Source organism: Herpailurus yagouaroundi, unplaced genomic scaffold (assembly GCF_014898765.1).
Source record: "Herpailurus yagouaroundi ecotype Mexico unplaced genomic scaffold, PumYag 210, whole genome shotgun sequence".
In the NCBI taxonomy this organism is placed as follows: Eukaryota; Metazoa; Chordata; class Mammalia; order Carnivora; family Felidae; genus Herpailurus; species Herpailurus yagouaroundi.
In genome coordinates, this window is record NW_024412441.1 from 1,850,762 (window position 1) to 1,871,703 (window position 20,942).

Sequence of the window (20,942 nt, forward strand, 5' to 3'; positions counted from 1 at the left end):
GTGCAGCGGTAAATCTTAAAAATGTATACATTTATTTTTACTCTTGTCTCGAAAGCCAAACTGGAAGACTATTGACTGGGAGGTAATTCAGATTTTGGCCACTGGGTTGGAAAAGTCATGTGCTGCAGAACACCCACTTGTAACCAACTTATTTTTCTTCTTTCCAGTACTCATTCTAAGTGGATTTCCCTTTTGTGTATGTATGTGTTTGAGACAGATGGCGACTTTACAGCATGATGTTAGAAGAAAAAAGTGTCTGGAAAAGGAAGAAGGGAGGCAAACACGAAAAGCAAGCCTTGAATAAGCAATTTTTCTTAAAAGGAATACATTCTGGGACAGTTTATTTTTGTGATCTGCCTGGAATTTGGGGACAATGTGCTAGAATTCTCTTTTTGCCTTCAGCTGGCAAGCTGCCTAAAAAAGGTGGGGACTTGGAAGAGAGACACAGTGTTTCTGTTAAAATAAGGCTTTATTGAAAAGCAGGACCAGTGGCTAAAGTTAGTCCTTGGCTTTTTTAAAACAGTGTGGCTGGGTCTACAGAACACTGAAGTAGAGAACGGAAACTATTACCCAGCTGGGCAGTTGGGCTCAAATATCTAAGTATACTGTGTTCAAACCAGCGCAGGCCAAGCTGTTTTTGGAAAAGAATATGAATTATTTGGATAATTTCCTTAATTTCCCACTTTGTGGGGTAAATATGGTTTATATTTGAGCCGAGGATGAGTTTAACATATTTTCTCTTTCCAGAGATACTTCTCTGTTGTGTTCCTTCCATTCGCCTTGCGGTTGTCGCTGCCAGCGCTTGTAGAACAGCTCCCTTTGGCCTGGGGATCATCCTGGACTCTGGTCACGTCAGACTCTTTCCCATCCTTCCAAACATCCCCCGGGTGTACAGGCCTCGCTTCTGAGTCTGTTCTGGTCCTTACAGGATCCAAAGACAAATACTTTGTGCTCACAACCGATCGTTATTTTTTAACTTTTCTGTAGGAATCAGCCTTAAAACATTGGCGTCGTGATTGGTTCTGCATTTTTCCTATGCTTCCAGCTCTGGCTGCAGTTCTATTGATTCCTCCTTTAACGTGCTTCCCAGATAACTATGATATTCATTAATATTTATTGAGGCTTGAGGTATGTAAGTTCTTTTATGTTGATGAGTTAATCCTGACTAATTCCCATGATACCTTTACTAGTTGATGCTGTTGCTTCACTGTTTCACAGTTGAGGAAACTGAGATGGTGAGACGTGAAGGCACTTATTCCACATGGCAGAGCAAGTCCGTGGTAGACTGAGGGTGTGAACCGACAAATTAGTGGCTTCAGTCCACGAATAATAATTGTGTGAGTTCTGTGGGCCAGGGATTTGCCAAACACTGAGAATTCAGTAGAGACCAGGGTAAAGGGGGAAACTGTATGAATTACACCAGAAAATTGTGCTAAGAGACATTATATAATTGGTGTGTAGATACAATTTGTTAGTGCATGGGAAGGCTGATTATTATAAAGATGTCAATTTTCCCCCAAATTTTATTAATCTAGTGTAGTTTCAAGAATATTATTTTATTTAACGTAACAAACTTATGACTGTAAAATTAATATGGGAAAAGAAAAAATAGTAGAACATTATGCAATATATCTCGTAAAGGAAGAGTAAAAAGATGAGAATTCTCTTTTTGATGGTGAATTCTACTATGAAAATAGTAATACTAATCAAAATAGTGTAGCAGATAGATGTGTGGAGTAAAGTTGGTAGCCACGGGCTAGACAAATCTATGAAAATGTGGGATGTGATACATAAAAAATCACAAATCTCCAGAGAAGGAAGTGATTGATCACTTTACTGATTGATCAGTAAATGGCACTAGGAAAATTGCTTTACAATTTGGAAATGTAAGCTTAAAACATTACTTCTTCCTTTACACTAAAATAAGTCACTAATCATTTATAAAGAGAATAAATTTTAAAATATGAAGTGATTAAACAACATGTAAATATATATATATAGAGAGAGGGGGAGAATAAGTAATAAGTATGTTAAGTGTATTTTACCTTATGACTCATCAAAAATATACAAAAAATTTACAAATTCCCACATTTTATCATTAAGTCAGCAGAAATGTAAGCAGAGGTGTTATATTACTCACTATGGTGATGAGCGTAGGCAAAGTGCTTGCTCACTCAGTGATATAGGATTAGAAAGTATCACGGTCTTTCCACACAGTGGATTTTTAACATTAACAAAGAGCTTCAAAATTTTTAAACCTATGACTTGATACTAGTCCTTTAAGATTTTATCCGAAGGAAATAATAAGAGAAGTATTCAAAAAAATTACATATAGGTCTATTTACCACACCATTATTTATCAGAGAAAAAAAGTTTCAAAATGACATAAATGTCCAACATAAGGAAATAGTTAAATTATGATATGCAGGAGTATTATGAAAGATGCAGCTGTTTAAAATTATATTTTGAAAGAATATTTTATGTCATGGAGAAATGCTTATATTAGATAAAGTAAACATGATACAACTTTATATATTTCATCCTTTAAAAAAATCTGTGTATGTGGATTTCTTTTTCTTTTTTTACTGAATGGGCGTGATAAAATATTAAAAGTGGGAAAATGAGCACTTTGTATATGGAAAGTGAGTAAGAAGACACTTTACATCACGTATGTCTGAATTTTTCAAGTTTTTTTTTCTTTTCTTTTCTTTTTTTTTTTTTTAGGAGCATATTAGTTTTATAAATTGGAAACAAATTTGTTTGTTTGGGTTTTTTTTTTGTTTTGTTTTTTTTTAAGAGGAAGCAAACCGACCCTAACATTGACTCAAGTCCGTTCCTAGCTTAATGGGGAAACTGCTCTCAGATGGTATTTGGGTCTGAGTAGCCATGTGTCTCCAGGATATGGCAGGCAGGTCCCGTTTCATCCGTAGAACCCTATGTATTGTGGTGTGTGTGTGTGTGTGTGTGTGTGTGTGTGTGTGTGTGTGTATTTTCATAAGGGAAACTAGAGTTTTCAGAATACTTAAAGGAATGTTTGGCTCACATTGTCATTCAAATTGGTCTAATTTCATTGAATTTTGTTTTATCTCTAGTAAAACATTTTGAAATGGTCTTATGAAAGACCCTCTACAACCAAGCTATTGGCTGATCAATTTGATTAGCAGTTAGGAATTATAAATGGAAGATAAAATGGGTCTTTTCTTGTTATGCAGCCCTGGTAATAAATGGCAAGTACATATTTTTGTGAAGCTTTTATTCTTAGAAAGAAAGCAAAAGGATATAATAGGTTTTTTAAATACATGCCACATAATTTATTCTGACAAACAGATGTATTTTGTTGTTGCTATTATCATTTGATGAAATACTTTAAAACTAGTCCAAGGTGGTCCATTTTCGAATATAATACATACAGTACATCTAGTAGTTAACAAAATTTGGATGTGTAGCATAGAATGGTCATTATTTTTACTGAAAAAAAAATAAAGGCACTAATTACTTACAGACAAGATACTTAGCACAAACAGATAAGCTTCAAAATGAAAAATTCTCAGTTTATGATAATTATGTTCTCTGCTTTGTTTTCAGAGACTGATAATTTGAGGCTTTAAAATCACCAGGAAGCCATTAATTGGAATTCTTCAATAAAAAATAAATTACATAGAAGTTCATGATGAGTTGTAAAAAGCAGAGAGACTGTATTATACAGTGAGCGACATTGCTTCACTATTTATAGCCTCATGCAGATATGTCTAACAGAAAACTGTAAAGAATTTGAGATGTGCAGATAGCAATTATTCACAGATCCAAACTATCTACAGATATTTCAAATAACAGCTTTTAGCAGATCTTTGCACCAATAAAGACAGGGCTTTAATATGAAGCAGGGTTTTGCTAACATGTTGCATGTCTTGTTTTTGACATTTTCCATGGCTTTCTAAGGCCATCTCAGATCGTAGCTTCAGGAGAGAAAGATGTTTGTATCATGTGGCACAGTGCAGCCCCCTGTAAGGGTAATGTAGCCCTCTGTAAGAGCAGGTACACTTTCAGGATGGTGTCTGTGGTACAGATGGAGGTCTGAGTTGCACTCTTTGGAAGGTTAGCTGCGGCATTCTCAGCTGCAGAATACTCTCCCTTCATCCCTTCTAAAGAGAACCAAATCACTGTAAATCCTAATCTACCATGCTCAGGGATAGAGGTGAGAGTTAGGATAGCCTCTTTGGGATGTTCCAGGAGAAAAGCAAATCTTTGGGTTTGAGAAGCAAGCAAGTGATGATGATAAACAGGTGCCGTGTAGGTCGAGGTCAAGGGGAAATGCGAACATACCAGTCTATAATTGGATAGTGAATGTGACTCTGATATGGAAGTCTGGATGCTTTGGATCCTCTTCTCATGTGATGTCAGCATGTGAAGACTGGCATCACTCAGGCCCATTGTAGAGGGACAGAGAGAGATTTATATGAGGGTGACAAACAAAGACCATTGTCTAATGAAAAGAAAATGGTAGGACCTGGGGGGTGTAAGAAGGATGTGGCAGTTCGCTTTCAGTTTTTCTTAGGATACCTGCCTCAGCCATCTGGTCCATAGTTTCACAGTGTACCCACAGTCCGTCCACAATTGTGGGAGATACAGGAATGTTTGGAGTGTGAAGGGAAACAGGAGAGCGTGGTCAGGTGTACAGACAGGAGACATCATGATTCTGTGAAATGTGCACCAAGTTCATAATCTGTGTTTGTCAGGGTAGGTGAGGTTACGCTTCGGTGGCAAACACTCCCCAAATCTCGGAGCCTTGATATAACAAAGGTCGACTTCTCCATCCTGATACATGTTTAACATAGGTTTTCAGGGGATTCTGCTCATCACAGTTGCTCAGGTACCAAGTCTTAATCACCAAGGAAGGAAAAAGGGAACGTGGTAAGTTTTGTACTAACTCTCAAATCTGCCACTCAGAGCTAGCACATGTGTTTTCGGGTCACATTTTATTGGTGAGTGCGAGTCCCATGGTCACTCTGAACTTCAGTGAGACACAAGAATGGTCCTCTCATGGACTTGGATAGAGAGCTGGCGTGTCTGTGAGCATTCCTAGTGAGCACCTACATTAGTTTCTGGGGGCTGCTCTAACAAATTACCACATACTGGGAGACTTAAAACAGCACACATTTGTCTTCTTACATTCCTGGAGCTCAAAAATCTTAACAGTTTCACTGGGCCAGAATCACAGTGTAGACAGGGTCATGCTACCTCCATAAGCTCCAAGGGAGGATCTTTTTCCTGGCCTTTTCTAGTGTCTGAAGCTGCAGGGCATTCCAGAAATGTGAAAGGATTTGTGTACAATATTATTTCTATAAATTAGGAAATTTAGATGAAATGGATGATTTTCTAGAAATAACCCAATGAAATTGACCAAATAAAAATTAGACATTTTTAATAGACCAAAAATGATAAATGATTAAAAAAGATGTCAGAGTTTTGGTTCTAGTTGGTTAAGCATGGGACTCTTGAGTTTGGCTCAGGTTATGATCTCCTGGTTTGTGAGATTGAGCCCCACGTTGGACTGCGTGCTGACAGTATGGAGCCTGCTTGGGATTCTCTCTCTCCCTCTCTCTCTGCGCCCCCCCCCCAAAATAAAAAAATAAATATTAAAAAAACTGGTTTCTATGTAATTAAAAAGCAAAAACAAACAAACAAACAAACAAACAAACAAAACAAAAGCATTTAGACTCAGAAAGTTTTAGAGTATATTCTACCAAAGATGTAAGGAACAGATAATTCCCTGTGCTTTATGAACTCTTTCAGGACATTTAAAATGATATTCAAAATGATTTTACCAGGCTTATGAGCATGGCACACAAGAATAAAATGATATAATACACACTATACTATTGATTCTACTATAGATGTAAAAAACCTACATAAAATAACAAAGCAACAACATGAAGGGGGTGCCTGGGTGGCTCGGTTGGTTAAGCTTCCGATCATGACGTCACAGCCATGGAATCAAGCCCCGTGTTGGGCTCTGCTGACGGTGCAGAGGCCGCTTGGGATTCTCTCTCTCCTTTGCTCTCTGCCCCTCCCCCACTCTCTCTCCATCCTTACCTGCTAAGGCTTATTCTGAGCATGGAAGGATATGCAATATTTGGAAATGTCTTGATTAGACCTACTGTATTAACAGATTAAAAAGATTAATATGGTAATCTAGGTTTTCTCTGGGGAGGAATGGGAGAAGATTTGATAAAACCAGTCCATATTCAATTGACATGAACTTTTGACATGCGCATTTGGTAGTATCTGTCAGAATGTAGTATTTGTGTACCTCCTCTCCCATCAAGTCCTATTTTAAGTTTATGCCTCAGGGGGGAAAATGCTTGCTAATGTATACAAAGAAACATGGACAATTCATTTCATGTTGTTGATAATAAGTAAGAAGTAAAGTCATACAAATGGCTATCAGTGGGAGGAAACAGAAGACCTAGAAAGATCACCAAAACACTTTTTTTTGTTGTTTTTTTTCTTAAAAAGTAAATGCAGACTAGTCCATTCAATATGATTCTATTTATGTGAAAATAAGACAAAAATAAAACCTAGGTATATAAATACATAGAGAAAGCCTTGAAAGATATATGCCAAATTGATAACTTTTGGTTATTTTTGGTAAGGAAAATGGGATCAGACTGCACAGGCAGGGGTATTAGTGCCTAATAACTACAACTACATATGCCTTTTAAAATAATCAAAATTCATTCAAGTATCACTTGCATAAAAATAATGTTAAGAAACAGAGGAATAGGGGCTTCATTTTTAAATGACCTCATTAATCCTGTTATGTCATGCAGAAATATGTATTTCCTCCGTGGATGAAGGCATCTCTCAGTTCTCCCGAGCTTGGGAGAGCCACCCCTTTGAACAAGTAGCTGCTATTGTTGGTATTCTGTGTCCTGCAACATCCTTACGATGTATATCTGAGTTTCTTTAATGACTCCACAAGAAGGGAATGCCCTGTTTAGTTGCTTCGTTCTTACATCAAGTTTATCTTTGTTCTAAAATAATAGCACTAGCCACTGGTTGGTTTAAATAATAGCTCCATACAAACCAATGCCACAATCCCTGGAATTCCCAGCATTTGACTTTTTTTTACTTTCCACCTCTTCAAATGCCTAGGTTCGCAGAACCTATGCAGAAGTTTTTCATATTTATATTTTTTTACATGTGATGCTAATTCCCCCATTACTTAAATGTGATGAATTCACATCTTTTTATGACTTAATGACATAGCCAGTGTGAGTTTATGGAGATAAGGTAACAATGTCAAGATAGAATGAAACGATATTGGCCAGTGTCTGAACATGTCTTAATGTCAGGATGCAGTAGGGCAGAGTCAGGGACAAATGCCACACAATAAAAATATTGGGTCTCTGCAGGCACAGAAACAGCTCGTAGTTCTTGTTGAATAAAACCCACAGTAAATCACATGAAATCAATTGATAAGTGATCCCAGGCAGATTAAAAATTGTCCCCTCTCCTTCATTAATAAGGTGGCTTCAGTCCAGATTTGATTGTTGATGTGGCTCACTTTGATAGACTCCTTCTTACTTACTGAAAAGAAACTTTCCATAAGGAGACATTATCCTCTCTTTCTTATGCCAGCTTCGTATTTCCGTGTTGCCATCCAGGAGGGAAGAAGAGTGAAAAGTCCATTGAACTGGCAGCTCTGGCCAGGGGAATTGCTTCTTGGCATTTTCTAAATTCTTCATGCTGTATTCTATCTCCCTTCGCAAATTCTACCATCAGAAAACTTTAACAAGATTACAAACAAACAAACCCAAACCCCAGTTGTCTACTCTGAGATGCCTGGCTAATCTGGACTAGGGGCAGCAGAGATACTCTGGGGCTTTGAATTCTGTCACCAGTGGTGTTCTCTGGGAAGCAGGCTGAGACAGAGATGAGCATGAAAGAAGCTGATTGGCAAGTGTTCCAGGAATAAGACCTCTAAGAAGTGAGGAGAGCAGGGCTGGTCCCAACTTGCAGCTGGACCACAGTGCTGTGTCCACAGAGCCCTCATCTGATCCATTAGAACGTTCTGGAGCTGGGATGGTCCTGCTGAGGTGTCTCTCATTCGGTTCAAGGGGCACGTTTTTTATAGCCTGCATTGGATTTGGGTTGCTTCAGGAACAGGGCCCAAGCTGGATGAGTTTATCTTCAGCCAGAGACTCTCAGAAGGAATGCTCAGCTATCACTTAGCACATACCCAGCCACTGGGGAACTGAGTGCCTCATCTTGGAGGACAGGACCTGGCCACCACAGAATCTCCTCACTGTCTAATGTTAGCTAATGCTCCTGCTAATTAGATTCTAAGCCGAGCATATATTGGAATGTCACTGTGTTATCCGTTACCCTAGTGAAGTCATTCAGCCTGTGTCCAAAATGAAAAGACTGAAGTCCTGACTGGGCCCTTCCATCTGTGAATTCTGTGTACTAAGGACTTTCTTGCTGGACCATTTTAAGCATTGGTGTCTAAAATAGAAGTGCAACAATTGTTAGAGTTTCTCATGTCTTCGTTCCTTTTACATACTTTTGTCTAAACCTCTCGGGTGACTTGGGTGAGGGGAGGTCACATGCATCTTTGACAGTCTGAAGTTTTCAGGAACAGTTCCAAAATTTAATTAAGTACTGATTGTCTTCTATGCACATGAGAGAGAAGAAAAAAATCTTCAGAAATAACAGAATTAAGCATGCTCTATTTTGTAGTCTTGTAATGACCTCCAGCAAACGCCTGACCTAGTTCTGAGGGCCTTGAGTCCACTTGCGTGAACATGATGCCTTGAAAAGCTGACTAGGAAATCAAAGTCAAAAACGGGCACCATCCCTGGTAATGGAGCAGGGAGGGATGTCCTGTGTTAGTGGTAGAAAAGACAAAATTTAAAATAGAATGAAAATTGCCTCCAGTCACTTAATTTGGAGGCAGCACAGGAACTGTGCAGCATTTGGGTCTGATGGTATACCTTGAATTAAAAGAACTAATCTTCAGCAGGTTTTCTTATTATCCCTATGGTGTTGGGAACAGATATTTCCCCAGCTATATTAATGCCTAGGGACAGCAACTCCGGCACTCCCGCCTGCCCCCAAGAGGTTAACTAGTAAGCAGTGCTCTGTGAAGGTCCCAGAAGGTTCTGTGTGTCGGCCTCTCCTCCCTGCTGCTACAACTGAAGCATCGTTGGTCAGCAGAAACATTGCTCGTGCTGTTTTACGTTAGAAGGTAAACTTCACATCGGGTGGCAGAGCAAGGATGATGTCAGAGGAGGCTTGGACGGTGATCCAAGAGTTTTTTCCTTTGCATCATAGGAGAAGGCCCAAAGGGCATGACCTTCCTATCTTGTCTGTCCTGTGTAAGTCACTTCCGGTGTCCTAGCAACATTGCCCACAATGTGACTTCTTGAACACCAGTCTTGTGAAGTACTTCACTGAGAAAACTTTTTTTTGCATTGAGTTTGGAAAAAGCTGTTTCCCACACCCCTGTCTTAAGAATTCACAATGAATATTAGCATATTAAAACACCATGTGGGGGTGCCTGGGTGGCTCAGTGGGTTAAACAGCCTTCTGATTTTGGCTCAGGTCAGGATCTCAAGGTTTGTAAGATGTGTCCTGGATCCGGGCTGTGCACTGAAAGAGCAGAGCCTATTTGGGCTTCTCTCTCTTCCTCTCTCATTGCTCCTCCCCCTCATGCCCGCCCTCTCTCTCTCTCTCTCTCTCTCTCTCTCTCTCAAAATAAATAAATAAACTTAAAAAAAAAAAAAAAAGACCATGCGGTCGTGGCTTAAAGAAAACAGTCAGGTGAATACATGTTTTTCCAATCTCGTTTCCAATCTTATTTGATTTGCAACCGTCTTTCCCCTTCCCTCTTCTTGGTAACGGCTTCATAATCACACAAAATGTACTGCAGGCCACAATTTGGGAAATGCAGCTTAAGCTGAACTGTCAGACTGTCAGGCGAGGGCACGGGCCAGTTTGGTGCTCCTCTTCTTGCAAGTCTAACCTGTCTTCCTCCTCCGGGAATCCTCTGATCACCCTGTTAATTGTAGCTCAGGTTAAGTGATTTCTCATGATTAAAAGTCAAATCGTTTCCCTCATCATCCCTCCCATTCCCTGCTTCCCCTCCCCACTCTTTGCTTTTCCCTTTAAGCCAAATAGCAGTGTTATAGTGTAGGGTCACCCCCGCTTGCTTATACATTCTCACTAGTTACAGCCATCTTTAGGTCTCCACTATGCTTTGCTCATAGTGCAGCTTCAATAAATATTGATGGGTAATTGAAGAATGCAAAGTAGCGAATGTAGGTGAAAGAGTCCATCTGGAAACAGGAGCATGGGTAAGAACACAGCTAACTCAGAGGCAAAGGAATCCTGGGGAAAGGCAGAGGCTCTACGAGATGGTTTTCATGTCTACCTGGAACTCAGTCCAGGAAGTGTAGGGTCCAGAGCAGCATGCCTGGGATCCAGAATGACATCAGACCTCACTGTGGAGGATGATGTGTGGAGGATGATTCCTCTGGAACATATCACAGTCCGTTTGACTACCTTTACTCTTTTAGTCAAAATGGTGCACGAAAGTCTCATTACTTTTGTCCCACATCTAGTTTTTTATCCCCCAAGGATGCTCTTCAATTATGAAAGCCCTTGAGAAGTTCCCCAAGGTACAGTGTTTCTTGTTTCACCACATCCCCCACTTATAACATTTTCTTATTTGGTTTCTTGAAAAATGCTGTAACAGCCTTTTACTGTAAATAGTGGCTCCTACCCTCAAATTTACCTCTCCCAGAAGAAAGGCGCAATAGCAACTCCAGTGTGAAGTATAAGGAGGAGGTAGTGGCTATTACACCACTAGGATTCATGTGGCATTAGAAATTTCTATGAAAATGGGCATTACGGAGAATCTGCTTTGCTTTCCGGCAACCTGGTTACCTTACAGAACATTCTATTTCTTTTCTTTACCTCAGAGCATGAGTGGGTAATAGTTACAGCCATGAATCTACTAGATTTTTCTTCAAATAAATAGATGGTAAGATAAGTAGATCAACAGACAGGAGATATATAGCTTTATAAACTCTGGGATTATATCAAGTGTAACTTCATAAGTGTTCATTATGTTTCCTGTATAACCTAATTTATTTAAAAAAATACTATGTATCGAGCATGTGAAAGTACCTACAGAGAGACACAAGAATTCATAAAATGTCCCAACACTTTCAATATAGTATTTTTCTTTTATAAATATGATTGTGAGAAATCAAAAAAAATTATGTTTCATTTTATATTTAAGAGAGAGAGAGATACAGAGACAGAGTGTGAGCAGGGGAAGGGCAGAGAGAAGGGAGACACAGAATCTGAAGCAAGCTCCAGGCTCTGAGCTGCCAGCACAGAGCCCAACACGGGGCTCGAACTCATGAGCCATGAGATCACGACCTAAGCTGAAGTTGGATGCTTAACCAACTGAGCCACCCGGGCGCCCCTTGATTGTGAGAGATTTTATTTTGTACTGCTCACTGCAGAAGGGAAATATTATAAAGAAGAAGCAAAATTATGAAATTTGACTCTGGACTTTAAGTGACAAAAAAGGCCCAGCATACCCATGGAATTTCTTCATTCTTAGCATTTTAATCAGCCAGATGATGCATACTGCTTGCCATTCAGTACAGTCTCCGTCCCAAGGAGCAGTATAGACTATCAGGTTTACACTGATGACATGAAGAGTGTGGGCTAGTGTCCTCAGGGAATGGATTCCAGTGGAGCAGCATTTGGGCCTTAACATTTGGACAGTCACAGGGTGAGAATGTGTTGGGGGTGTTTTTAGGCCTTGGGGATACTAATATGAAGGGCGCAGAAATGACGGAATTACCAGTCCGGCCAGGGCAGCGCTACAACACGGGACTGAAGTATACCCACTAAGTGAAGAGTAATGGCAAATGATGCTGGGCATGTCCAGTTTGGACGGGCAGCATTGCTAGGTGACAGTTTTGCTTTCCTCCTAATGGCCAGCCACTTTTACCTGCGGCATTGCAACATACTGACCTGTCATAATCCATTATGCAGTATAGTGGAGTGATTTGATTCTAGGAAAAAATAACTACTAGAGATTTTGTTTGACTTATTTTGTATGTAAATGAAGGTTCCTATCTTTATAATCATGTGTGATAGGGATCTTAGTGTACCATAAAGTCTTCTATTGTCCGTTGCTCGAAGCTAGACATGGCTCAGCCAGCTTGGCCAGATGGTGGGACAGAAAGAGTAACACGCCGTGACGTATGCACGGCATCCACCTGCAAGGGGCTGAAGAGTGTCTATCTAAGGGAGAATACATTGAACCCAAAGAGCACAAGCCAGTGCCAAACCCTTCATCATGAGACAGGAGCTTATGTTCTCCTGGTGGCTGCTCCTTGACTCTGCTCCCCATCCCACCCCTTGATGCATATCTGGGCCCTGACATGATATAAAGCCATAAATCCATGTTACACATTGGGACTCGAAAGAACATTACCTTTGGGCTCCTCCAATGGAATGCTGTGCAGGGTGGAGAGAACGCTTTGCCACTGTCTCCTCACTGCTGTAAGGCAGCCTGAAGACAAGTACTATGCTTAATAGACTGAGGCATGAGGAATAGCTCAGACGCTCTGAGATACTCTGGAGGTTTCCAGAAGTACCTGAAGCAGGGGCTTCATCAGATGGCAAAGGATACCTATCAGGATGTGATTTCCTAGCAAAGCAGGTAAGCAATTATTGGGTAAGCAGTGTCACCCTCATTCTCATGTGATCCCATGCTATTACTGAATGGGAAGAAAGGGGGTAGCCATAGAGCAACAAGGCTAATTTTGTAAACACAAGAGATCCAGGGCCATATGAGTGAAGAGTGCACATCAGATGCACAGTGGCCGGGGGGTCACCTAAGAGTCTCAGCTACACCTGTCTGGTCTCGGAGCCATTGAAATTCCGAATGGGTGATGTCTAGAGGAAAGTGATTTTCTATGATGAACCTAGTGGCCAGGTGAAGAAAGGATTAATTAGAGCATATATTTCAGACCAGGAGGCCCACTTACAAGGGTGGCGTTCAATACAGTCAGCATTGAAATCAGAAAACTTATGTTCGTGCTCTTGCTCTTCGAATTAGCTGCTGTGTGCCCGTGGGTAAGATTCTTACTTTCTGAGCCTGCTTTCTCGAATACTACGTGGTCCGTGAGATAAGTTTGCTGGTTTGCCTCTCCTCACCTTCTGAGTCTCTATCTGTATCTCTCATTCTTTTACTCGGAATGCTCTACTTCCTCTTGCCTGGGTTTATTGTCTCCCCAGCTCTCCCTTTGAAAATACAAAAACCCTCAAAGAATCTTCTCAGAGTTTTTTCAGCTATTACCCCTGGGGGACAAATGAGGAAGCAAATAAGTATGTGAGAGTTTACAAAGCAATAGTTTGTAAAAAGCTTTTCAGTGATTCTTTTTCATCTTCAAATTTAACTTTCCTGATGCCCTTTTAGCTTCCCTGATGACTCATTGGTTAGTTTTTCTCCTGGACATTAGCCCTGCTTGACCCTGCTCTCTTTGACACTGGTATTCATGTGAGCTTCTCCCCCTTTTGTGTGGACTGTCTCTACTTGCAGTGGTCGCTACAGCAGAGTGATAGTGAGTGCTCAAGGGATTGTTGTGGTCCATGAGACCCAAGGAAGAAATGTGTGGCCTCCACTGTGGGCTCCAGGCTGGCAGCTTCCCAGTAATATCTTCCAGGTTCCTATAGGAAACCTGAGGTCCCATTCAGTGGTTATGTGGTAGTTCCACACCCCCAGCTGATCACCTATCCCTCCTGTGGGCCATTGGAGTATTCTAAACTGAAACCAATTGGGTATGAGCTAGGGAAAGGTACGAGAAAGGGAAGAATGGAAAAATGTGCATTTGTGTCTGTCTTTACGGTACACACATATTTGAAGGAATTATTCAAAAAATGTGTATGGGGGATGGAAATCATTTTAAACCTGTATTTCTACTCTTAGATAATATAAGATAATCAACTGGGCCAACCACATAGTAGGGGGTTAAGGAATGTTGGTTCATTTCCTGGTGAAAGTAACTATAAAATTGTGAACGGGTCACATATATTATGAATCTTGTTACATATTGAAATATATAACACAAATCTTAGGACAAAATATTGAAAGTTTTTTCCAGCTCAGGTTCTTAAGTTCTTCTCCCCGCTCCCTTCTTTTCACCCTTCCTCCCCCTTTTTGGTGGACTGGCGCTGACAGTTATGTATGTTGGTTAAGTTGCTTAGAACTTCATAGCCATGCAGATTTTCTGCAGGAAGTTATTTTTCTCTCCTTGTTTGACTTGGTGGTGGCGGGAGCTTGGTGAAGGAATGTGAAAGCTCATTAGAGTTTATTGTACGGTGCAGCAGGGGGAAGTGAAATTATAGAAGCCAAGGGGCGTGGCGGGGGAGAGGCAATTGCTAGACCAGCGCTGACACCAATAACTTTTTACGAGGGTGAGTCAAAGCATCAGGGAGGCTGGAACCAAGTTTCCGCCCTCTTGAACCTATTACTGTAGATCATGACAGAGAATGGAGGGAAGGCAAGCCTCTCTCTCAGGCTGGATAGGGAGAAAGACAAAAGTTATGGAGACAGATGTCAAGGTATTTGAACTCAAGTGGTGGTAAGGGCAGGTGGAGAGATTAGGAGAGACTGTTAATGTACCAAAAATAGTAAGAGTCAGTACCTGATTACCTAGAATAATGGAAGTCAGGAAGCATGTCCCTAGTGAAAAAATAGTGTCAGTGGGCGATTTCCATGGACATCTGAGATTGTAACTTCGTCCCTCCATTTTCATTTATTTTTTTTAAGTTTATTTATTTACTTTGAGAGAGACAGAGACAGTGCTAGTTGGGGAGGGGCGGGGGGTGGTGAGAATCACAAGTAGTCTCTGCATTGCTAGCACAGAGCCCATTGTGGGGCTTGAACCCACAAAGCCATGAGATCATGACCTGAGCCAAAACCAAAAGTCGGACGTTTAACTGACTGAGCCACCCTGGCACCCCTTCCCTCCATTTTTATGTCCTTGTGAGAATGAAGAATCAGTGTCATGTCCAGCCTGCCAGAGAAATAGGGCATATTGCGGACATGTGAAGCTTGAAAACTAGCCCCCTTAATAGAGACACTGTGACACCCTATCTTAACAACTCTTTGACCCTGAGAGTTAACAGGCAGAGGCAGGCATTGCTGGTGAGGCTGGTCCATACCGACCGCTCTTTGCCAATTCCCTTGTGCCTCCTTTCTTCAGTCAAGGGAAAGGCCTCAGTGAGGAAAAGCATAAGTGGGCCCAAACTTGACTCTTCTCTATGCTGGTGGCACCTAGATCTTTGCATTTCCTAGAGACACATTCTCCTAGGACACTTCTAACCCTTCCGGTGGCCTCAGCTGTGCCAAGCTCAAATGGGAGAACTGTTTCCTTCAACCAACCAGAAAAGAACTAAATTAGTAACAACTTGCTCCGGGCCACAGCTTCTAACGTATGTCTTTACACTTTCATCTCCTCTAGTGTCAGTACTCCATGCATTTGCCTCCTTAGTTTTTTTTTTTTTTTTTTTCCTTCTTTCTGTTTCACACTAATAAATATATCTGCCTCTGGATGTTACTAGCAGGAGATGCAGAATGTTTTGAATGAGACCCCTCAATCTAAAGCTTCACCCATTATAAAAAAAAATGCAAACTGCAATCACAGCCCGGGATGGAGAGTGTGTGGGTGCCACAAAGGATGCCAAATTGTTAGCACTTACCCTCTGCTCCCAACTCCGCACAGCCCTTAAGCAAATGCTCTGGCTGTGGTCAGCTTTGGTAGGGGCAGGTGCACCCAGGCAGGGGTGCAGACTGTGAGAAGAGAAGGGCTCTCTCTGAAATTCCTTAGAGCAGCTTTCTGTCCTATATCAAAAGATCGCTGCATTGTATGGGAGTACAAAATGGGGCTCCAGACACCGTTGGGTCTGGATGGCTCATCTCTCCGCTTTCTGCCCGTGTGTGGTCACTGTGGTGCTGCTCCATTAGGATTCTTGGAAAGCAAGGACTTCTTGGATGGCACTCAGTGGTCTTTTGTGCAGACCCGGAGGCCAGCCTCAGTGAGGTTTCCACGCATGTGAAGAAGAGGCTGCGTGTAAAGAAGTGGGGAGATGGAGCTGATTGCAAGGCCCTGGAGTCCAGACCTCTTGCCTTTAGCTTACACTGACTTTGGCATTCAGGAGTGTCATTTGATACATCTCCTGGAGACAGACAGAGGTGGATCGGCCCCCCTCTGCTGACTCCAGGATAGCCATGCACACCCCCTGCGGTGTTCCCTCCTGGGCTGGGGGCAGCGGGAGCAGCGCACGAATACTTGGCTGCATCTTCACACTGAAGCACCAGACCCACTCTGCTTTCCCCGAGAGCTCTGTGTTGGGCATATGTCCAGCTGAAAGGTTTTCCCTTGTGGTTGCGATGAACAAAAACAGCAATGGGAGAGGGCCCCCTAGAAAAATGACCGCCGTCTTATTGTGTCCTCAGGCTGTCTCCTCTCCCTGGCTACTTTTCCTGTAGAGGAACATGCTACAACAGGATCTGTCCTCGTTCCTCCAGGCTCTCTCTGACCTTTATTTTAAGTATCTTGTGACATGTGTACATGTGTTTTTATTGCAAACTGCCTCAGATCCATTTGGATATGGATGCTATACAAATTATAAATAAATAAATACATGATAAAGAGAGGAGCTCTTCCCTGCCAGCTCGTTGCTTAAAAAGCAGCAAGTTTGCACTTGCGTGACTCTGCTTTTGCTGGGCCCCATGCCGGCAGCCAACAGGAGTGAAAACAAAATCTGTCCCTTTCAGCACCACACATTCCTCTCCTGAGCCTAGGGGAAGAGGTGGCAAGTATCATTTGCCAATCAGCAACCAGATAGCCTTGTCTTTCCTAAATTCCACATATTTAAGGAAATTCCACCCAGTTTGGGGGAGTCAGGCTGGTAAATCAGGTAGTCATGGCTCTTCCTGCTGGGTTCAGGACGCCTCTGCCTCATTCCTTCCCCGCCGTTCTACACAGCCCCTGGCTCACTCTCCTGTTCTGCCCTCTGCCTGTCCCTTGGGAACCTTGTTTTTCTCATAAGCAAATGCTCCGCTGTCCTTCCTTTATTTTACACATCGGCGTCTTGGCACTTGCTTCAGTGCAATCTAGGCTTCCCCTGAACTCCCATCACTTCCAAAGAGGGCATCTGCTTATCGTTTTGGTAGTCCCTTTAGTCATCTCGTGCTTTAGTCATTCTCATCTTGCTGACTGTCTCTTTCAAGTCAGGGTGCTGCCTTTGAACACTGAAGCCCACCTCTTGTCTTTTCATTTTGAGCAGAGAACATCGGGCCCACTTACTAGGCTGTGGGAATCGTTCTGGGTGATTCTTCTCCATGTCCTTTGATTTTGGTTTCCATTTCTCCTGTTTTAGAAGTGGCCTTCTTCCTTCCGAAGGCTCCATCTTCAGCTTTGGCCTAGATTTCAGTCACTCCCTTCGACCGCGGCTCCTTGCCCCATCAGTCTGACCCTGGTTTTCTCATGACTCCATTTACTTCACCTCCATGAGTTCTACCCCCATCTTTAAATTTAAAAAATATTAATGAGCTAGAAACCCTCATTCTACCGTGTCACCTCCACAGGCTATTTTCCTCTTGCTGTTTTTCTTATCAACATCAGCCTTTTGGAAGGAATACTTTGGCCCTCTTGCCATTGCTGTGTGATTCCCAATACCACCACCATGAGGAAACTACTTTAATTTTTTCTTCAAATTTTTTTAACGTTTATTCATTTTTGAGAGAGCATGAGTGGGGAAGGGGCAGAGAGAGGGAGACACAGAATCTGAAGCAGGCTCCAGGCTCTGAGCTGTCAGTACAGAGCCCAACGCAGGGCTCAAACTCAGGAACTGCAAGATCATGACCTGAGCTGAAGTAAGACGCTCAACTGACTGAGCCACCCAGGTGCCCCAGGAAACTACTTTCTTAAATATTATCTGTGGCCCCTTATCTGCCAAGTCAAGTATTTCCTCCCACCTTATATTCTCTGGAATATTTTCTTGCCCCTCACCTTGTGCTTCCATTTCATGCTATGCTTTAGGTCCTACTACCTCTAAAATTATTCCTTTTCCATGTCGTTTGTTGCTTCATTGAGTTCTTTGCTTTGCCTTCTCTCCTGAGATTCAGTTCTTAAATCCCAGTTGTCTACTTGGCATCTCCTCCCACATAAAGTTCTATCCCACCAGAATCTCAAACTCCCCTTTCCTCCGTCCTGTTCTTCTACTGAAACCAAATGGCTTCTTTCTCCAGGATACCTTTTTTCCAGTGTCTGAAATCTGGGTGTTTACTCCAAGTACTCCTCCTTCCATAGTTCACACATCTGATCAGTTGGTAAATAGTGTCATTTCCCCCTCACCAATGTCTCTTACATCTCTTCTCTTTCTTTCTATTCTTGCTAGCAACCTTCTGGTTCAGGTATCTCTGCCTCCTCCCAAAGCATTCCAGTAAATGTCATGGATATTTGGAAGGCGAAATTCGTTTGTAGCCTGAACCAAAGACATATAGATGATTCTCTCTTTCACTCCTCTTACCTTGCTATGGATATGTAGACTGTGACAAAAATCAGTTGCCTGGGTGGCTCAGTCAGTTAAGTGTCTGACTCTGGCTCAGATCATGATCTCACTGTTTGTGAGTTAAAACCCCACATCTGTCTCTGCTATCAGCACAGAGCCCACTTTTGATCTTCTGTCCCTCTCTCTCTCTTCCCCTCCCCCACTGGTTTGCTCTCTCTTTCAAAATAAATAAATAAAACTTAATTTTTTTTAAAGTTCACTTCTATACTCTTGATGGTTTTGTTGTGCTGCATGATATAATTTTATTTAGCTTATGTTAGATTTTTATGGAAAAATGATACTGTTTTTAAGTCAGCTTGCTCTGTACTGACTGACCTATTTACTCAGAAAAAAAAGAGATTAATCAAGTGTAGCTTGGGGTTGGCAAATATCAGAGGTTGATCACATGGAGAAACCCAGAAGAGAATGCCCACAGAAGACAGCAGAAAGTAGGAGACATTTTAGCAGCTATAGGCTTCAAAATGATAGAAGAAAGAGTTTTAAGTGGAGCTCATTGCTTCTAAGCAACAAAGTAGTGTTGATGTCATATAGCAAAGAATAAATAAACAAGGAATAAACAACATGCAAAGAATAAACAAGGACGGGGTGGGGGGGCATGAAAACATTACAGACAACATGTGAAGACCAGAAAAACCCACACAAAATTATAATAACAGCGACTTTATTGCAGCAAAAACATTGTATACCCTTTGTGCGATATGTTTATGTGTAGTATATATACTTATAAGTTAATTTTATTCATTTCTGTGTTGCTTTATGGATAAATAATTGTATTTTTCATTGTAAAAGAGTAGTTCATTTTATATATATATATATATACATACATACACACACGTGTATGTGTGTGCGTATGTGTGTGTGTGTATGCGTATGTATATCTCAAGTTTCTTTTTCATTTATTTTCTTATGCTAGTTAAAAGCGAACCTTGCTAAATTTGGGGGTGTGCTAAATAGAGATACCTCGAACCTCCCAGTGGTGGTAAACAGAAATAAAGATGAGTACCAAGAAATGTTAAACAGCCTCCTTAGATCTCACCTTATTATTATTTTTTTTTTTCCCCAGATTTCTCAGGGACTTTATTTGCTGGATCTTCTACTGTCATCAACTTTTTCTACTTCTTCATGAAAAAGTAGTTCATAAATAAGAAGTGGGGAAGACCATGCATTATACTACAGAGATACAAAGTAAATTTGTCTTGAATTCTACTCAATAACAATTCAAGTTACCATTAAGAGTTTACTACATACCATACCATACCTGTACACTTTATAGGCATTAACTCACTTGATCCTCATAGAATTTCATAAGGTATAAATGTTATTCTCATTTTGTTTTTTTCCCTTTGTTTATTTTTCAATATATGAAGTTTATTGTCAAATTGGTTTCCATTCAACACCCAGTGCTCATCCCAAAAGGTGCCCTCCTCAATACCCATCACCCACCCTCCACTCCCTCCCACGCCCCATCAACCCTCAGTTTGTTCTCAGTTTTTAAGAGTCTCTTATGCTTTGGCTCTCTCCTACTCTAACCTCTTTTTTTTTTCCTTCCCCTCCCCCATGGGTTTCTGTTAAGTTTCTCAGGATCCACATAAGAGTGAAACCATATTGTATCTGTCTTTCTCTGTATGGCTTATTTCACTTAGCATCACACTCTCCAGTTCCATCCATGTTGCTACAAAGGGCCATATTTCATTCTTTCTCATTGCCACGTAGTACTCCATTGTGTGTATAAACCACAATTTCTTTATCCATTCATCAGTTGATGGACATTTAGGCTCTTTTCATAATTTGGCTGTTGTTGAGAGTGCTGCTATCAACATTGGGGTACAAGTGCCCCTATGCATCAGTACTCCTGTATCCCTTGGGTAAATTCCTAGCAGTGCTATTGCTGGGTCATAGGGTAGGTCTATTTTTAATTTTTTGAGGAACCTCCACACTGTTTTCCAGAGTGGCTTCACCACTTTGCATTCCCACCAACAGTGCAAGAGGGTTCCTGTTTCTCCACATCTTCTCCAGCATCTATAGTCTCCTGATTTGTTCGTTTTGGCCACTCTGACTGGCATGAGGTGATATCTGAGTGTGGTTTTGATTTGTATTTCCCTGATGAGTAGCGACGTTGAGCATCTTTTCATGTGCCTGTTGGCCATCTGGATGCCTTCTTTAGAGAAGTGTCTATTCATGTTTTCTGCCCATTTCTTCACTGGGTTATTTGTTTTTCGGGTGTGGAGTTTGGTGAGCTCTTTATAGATTTTGGATACTAGCCCTTTGTC

The 20,942-nt window shown here is 41.4% G+C and overlaps 1 long non-coding RNA gene across 1 annotated transcript in view; it reads left to right on the forward strand.

The window, feature by feature from the left end:
- Positions 1–20,942, forward strand: part of LOC121016255 (uncharacterized) — a 97,597-nt gene that overhangs the window by 56,036 nt on the left and 20,619 nt on the right. The window contains exon 2 of the long non-coding RNA XR_005784180.1: positions 19,736–19,857. This is a non-coding gene — a long non-coding RNA (uncharacterized LOC121016255). The remainder of the gene's footprint in view (positions 1–19,735; positions 19,858–20,942) is intronic.